A 5,963-nucleotide genomic window follows, 5' to 3' on the forward strand; every position below is an offset into this window, starting at 1 on the left:
TTGGTAGATGGGCCAAATGTGTGGCTATGCCTACAACAGTGCTATGTTGCAAATTCAATTTGTATTTACAATTATTTACAAATTCAATTCGTATTTACAATTATTTAGAAAGTCGGTTTCTTCAAGCTCATTCTCCTTGTCTATACTACCCACCCTTGGAACCTGGACTGCTTGAGGATTCGACATCTTTTCTCAATATTATGTTTATCAAACTCAATATTATTAAAAATTCTTAATTTTGATCAAAAATTTTTCAAACTCTAGTTGTTGCATTTTTAAAATTAGATGTCTCAAATATTTTTTCCTTATATGTTTCCCTTTTTTTACTTTTTATCCAATTGATGGAATTAACTGTATGGCTCAATTATTGATGGGACTTTTTAATCTAAGCACACACACACTTTTTTTGTGTGTGGAATCTCTCTCTCTCTCTCTCTCTCTCTCTCTCTCACACACACACACACACACACACACACACACACAACACACACACACACACACACACACACATACACACACATGCAACACACTCTTGGTAACCCTTGTATTTCTTTGCATTTATCAGTACTTTGAGGACCCTAGTAAGAAGACTCATTATGATCTGTGTCTGTTAACTATACAGATTTTGACAAGACTGTAGGTTTAAGAGATGGTATTGAGGAGAATCTCTATATTTTATTCCCCAAGATAATACACATGGTTGGGGCAAGTATTATTATACTTGATTAACTTATTTTCCAAAATAAGGAGAATTGTATTTTTTTTAATGCCTTTCTCACTCTTTGGAAACTTTTCCACACGTGGTGTAAGGACCACATTGTCCACTTATGGCCCCTATACTAAGGACAGATAGTGGAGAGGTTTGGTTAGTAAGACCTTCTTTGAATGCGTTACTGCCTTGGGTTTGCACTAGATATGGAGGAGATAGAAGCAAATCTAATACATTACTTTGAACGATACACAAGCAAGGCGCATCTAGTATTTCTCAGACTACACATTAAAAAAGAGAGCGGGTTGACACTACAGACCTTCAAAAGTGAGAACTTTGAGAAAATAATTAGGCCTTTTCAATATTATCTATTTTGGTTGGGCAATCCACCTCAACTAGTGGCCATTCCTATAGATCATCACTTGGTTCCCATGCTTTGAATGATACACAAGCAAGGCGCATCTAGTATTTCTCGGACTACACATTAAAAAAGAGAGCGGGTTGACACTACAGACCTTCAAAAGCGAGAACTTTGAGAAAATAATTAGGCCTTTTCAATATTATCTATTTTGGTTGGGCAATCCACCTCAACTAGTGGCCATTCCTATAGATCATCACTTGGTTCCCATGCCTGGGGAGAGAGGAGACCTTTGGACAATCATTTACGTATGTGTTTTCCATGCGCTGATGCATTTAGAAGATCCAATTAGCCATACACTTATGCATCTAACCACTCTAGTGCTGGGGTCTTTGCCATATGGCCAAGCAAAACAATAGATGTTCTACATGGGTAGCACAATGTCTTAGTAGGGTGCTGTTGCATGTGGGCAATCATCCTCGGATGATACATCATTGGATAGACTTCATTCATCCCATGCTCAATTGAGGCTGGAAAGTAGAAAACGCTTTTCCAATTTCATTTGACCCCGAAGTGAATGGTGTGAATGAAGCCAAGTTACTACGCTTTGGGCCATGCTATACTAAGGTTAGAAATAGAAGATACTTTTTCATCATTATGTGAGCCTCAAGTGAGAGGATGTAGGTGGGCGCCAGGTGGGAAGGAACGAGTTACTTTGCTGAAGACATGAAAGAAAAATTCATTTTGCTAATATAAGGGAGAAACTCACATAGCACATGACATTGAATATTGCTTGCTCTTTTATCCCAAGGATGATGAGGACATGATTAGCCATGTTGGGATACATTTTTAGGATAATGCCCATGTGGTGTTTTATACAGCCTACTTACTCTACCTAAATTATGAAACAACTCTTAACCAACTATATAATCTATAATATTCCACATAAAGATAGATAAACGCACACCGCTACCTTAAACTCTTATTTTCTTTTTTTTTTAAAGATGATTTTTAAGACTAAAATTTAAACGTTTTTTTATTTAAATAAAAATAGCACCAATTTGAAAAATAACATAAAACCTACTTTTATCTCTCTTTTTTTAAATAGATGAATTTAGAAAACAAAATATATACATTTTCACATTTTAAATAAAAAATTACGTAATTAAAAAAAAAACTTTAAAATGCATTTGAAATTTTGAAATATTTTATAATTAGATTACATATTCCTATAAACTAAAATAATATAAAAGCTACTTTAAACTCTTATTTTCTTTTTTTTAATAGATGATTTCTAAAAACAAAATTTAAACGTTATATTTCATTCAAAACTTCAATAATTTATAAACTTTAGTTATAAATTTTTTTTAATAGATGATTTTAAAAAACAAATTATATACTTTTTGACATTTAAGTAAAAACTTCACTAACTTAAATAACTTACATAACATAAAAACTACCTTAAACTCTTATTTTCTTTTTTTTTAAAGATCATTTTTAAAAATAAAATTTAAACGTTTTTTTATTTAAATAAAAATAACATTAATTTAAAAAATATCTTTAATCTCTTTTTTTTAAAAGATGATTTTAAAAACAAAATATATACATTTTCACATTTTAAATAAAAAATTACGTAATTCCAAAAATAATTTAAAAAAACTTTAAAATGCATTTCAAATTTAGAAATATTTTATAATTATTCCTATAAACTAAAATTTAAACGTTATATTTAATTTAAAACTTCACTAATTTAAAAAATAACATGCAAACTACTTTAATCTCTTTTTGTTTTAATAGATGATTTTAAAAAATAAAATATATACTTTTTTACATTTAACTAAAAGCTTCACTAACTTAAATAACATAAAAGCTACCTTAAACTCTTTTTTTCTTTTTTTTTTAAAGATAGTTTTTAAAACTAAAATTTAAACGTTTTTAAAATAGCACCAATTTGAAAAATAACATAAAACCTACTTTAATCTCTCTTTTTTTAAATAGATGAATTAAAAAAACAAAATATATACATTTTCACATTTTAAATAATAAACTACGTGATTAAAAAAAATTATTTTAAAAATTTTTAAAATGCATTTGAAATTTTGAAATATTTTATAATTACATTATATTTTCTTATAAACTAAAATAATATAAAAGCTACTTTAAACTCTTATTTTATTTTTTTAATAGATGATTTCTAAAAATAAAATTTAAAGGTTATATTTAATTCAAAACTTTAATAATTTATAAACTTCAGTTATATTTTTTTCTTTATAGATGATTTTAATAAACAAATTATATACTTTTTCACATTTAAATAAAAACTTCACTAACTTAAATAACTTACATAACATAAAAGTTACCTTAAACTCTTATTTTCTTTTTTTTCCAAAGATCATTTTTAAAAATAAAATTTAAACGTTTTTTTATTTAAATAAAAATAGCACTAATTTAAAAAATAACTTTAATCTCTTTTTTTTAAGATGATTTTAAAAAACAAAATATTTACATTTTCACATTTTAAATAAAAAATTACGTAATTCCAAAAAAAAAAACTTTAAAATGCATTTGAAATTCACAACAACACAAAGCAACTATAGACACGCTTGGTAGATGCGCAAAATAGCGGGTGCATCTGTAGGAGTTGCTTTAGTAGAGGAATTACGGGCACGTCTAAAAGCACGTCTAACAACTCGTCTATTTGTGCGTATATTAACACGTCTACTTGCGCATCTAAATTAAGAAAATACGGGCCCGTCTAACATCACGTTTATTAGCGCGTCTATTTGCACGTGTATTAGCGCATTTATTTGCACATTTACACTGAAAATCAAACGTGCATTTAGACGTGTAGATAGACGCAAACCAGAGAATACAAAAAGTGAGATTTTGGTGTACATCATTGCTTTCCAAACATTGCCCATGATTACCAAAGCACATAATTTTTTGCAAGCCCACATATACAAGAATTAAGTGAGATGAGGAGAATGAGACAATATGTAAAATAGTTTTGCCAATATCAATTATGGGGCTACGGTTCAATCTCATCCTCAATGACATCAACCCTTGCCAAACTATCTACTTCAAAATCCAAACAAGCGTTTCGATCTACAAATACGTTCAACCTACTACTACTTGTGCCACTCATGTGCTCATCGAAATCAGCATCTTGAATAGTAGGCTCATCCTCATGGGTAATGGCCTCAATATCTGTATCTCCTATCTCATGAGCATCCTCCTCTCTCTTATCACGGTCATCATCACGTCCATGGCCATGATCATCCTCCATATGCTCCATATTAGTAAATGTACTATACATCACTTTAGAACGTGGCATAATAGGTATGACATGCCACCATCTATTATTATCCACCATTGGTTGATAGACAACCTAATTCAAACACAAATACAATCATGTTATTTTTCTTGCATCAAATATTTAAAAGCGAGTATTTTTATATGTGTGCACAATACCTATTCACATTGTTGCGGTAGTACTAGTGTGTCCTTCCTACTTTGCCAAAACTTTGTGGAGTCAATAGTTACAAAGCCACTTGCATGGCGTTTGATTGTTGCATTGGGGCCTCTTTCCACCACATCCTTAAACCACTTTACATCCAAAACATACACAAAGAAGCGTCGAAAGTCAAGCATCATAATATCTTGGATTATGCCACAATAATCATCCATGGCTCCATTGGCTCCCTCAAAGCTAGCAATGACGCCGCAATCTTGTGTGTTTCTCTTATCATCAATCCGTTGTGTTCGAAAATGCTTGCCCTCACACCATATAGCATTGAACATAGTGCACTATACCAAGAAAAAATCAATTAAATAAGTAATCTAAATTATTGACAGCTCCTAATTTATGCATAACATTCTATATACTGACCTTGCTCATGCATCCCCTAGCATACGCCCATTCTTTGATTGTGATATGCATCCCCTCGTCTTTCTCTACTTTCCTCGAGGGGGGTCACTCATCATATGTAACCCTATCACGTGAGTTCAACAGAAGGATTTTTTTTATTTCTAAAATTTACAGAAATAAATATACATAACACAACAAGACAAAGCACCCATAGACGCGCGCACAGATGCGTTTCATGAACTAAATAAAAAACCTACGGGCGCGTCTATTTGTGCATCTATTTGCACGTCAGGAGACCCGCGTCTATTAGCGTGTCTATATATCAGACTTACGCACGTATAGACGCGCTCATACACGCGTAAATAGACGCGCAAATAAACGTTTTGATATATGCACGTATAGATGCATATCGAACAGACAGACGCGAATATAAACGCGTTTGTAAACGCGCTGATAGACGCACCTTTTTTTTTTAAATAAATTTTACAGAATACTGTGTATGTTGTGTATGCTATATAGTTATGCTATATAGTTACAAGAATCCCATATCTACATTCTGTAATTCAATTCTTACAGCCAACCTCATTTTAATTACAATTCCAAATAAAATATTACAACTCCAAAACGCAATAAAATTGAAAGCTCAAAAAGTGCTTGTATATACATATAGCACGAAGCTAAGCCACGTCATGTGGCTCCAAGTACAAAAAATAAGGAAGCTAAGCCATGTCATGTGGCTTCAAGTACAAAAAATAAGAGGAGTCTATATATAAGAGGCACGAAGCCAAGCCAATGGCTTTAAGTACAAAAAAGAATAGTAGCACTACTTCTACGACTAATCCTCGCTGCCTTCCATGCTCCCTGATGCGCTGCCTTCTGCGCTCCCTTCTGCACCTCCTTCCTCGTCTTCCTCGTCGTCTTGTGCAGGGGCGCCCTGTAAACAAGGGCCTGTAAATAAGGGACAACATATATCAATGTATGAAAAATCAAATCTTTACTTATAATTTTGGCATTATTTAATTACTTTC

This window comes from Dipteris shenzhenensis, chromosome 23, assembly GCF_047967505.1.
Source record: "Dipteris shenzhenensis isolate YYH24624 ecotype China chromosome 23, Dip_SZ_1.0, whole genome shotgun sequence".
Taxonomy (NCBI): domain Eukaryota; kingdom Viridiplantae; phylum Streptophyta; class Polypodiopsida; order Gleicheniales; family Dipteridaceae; genus Dipteris; species Dipteris shenzhenensis.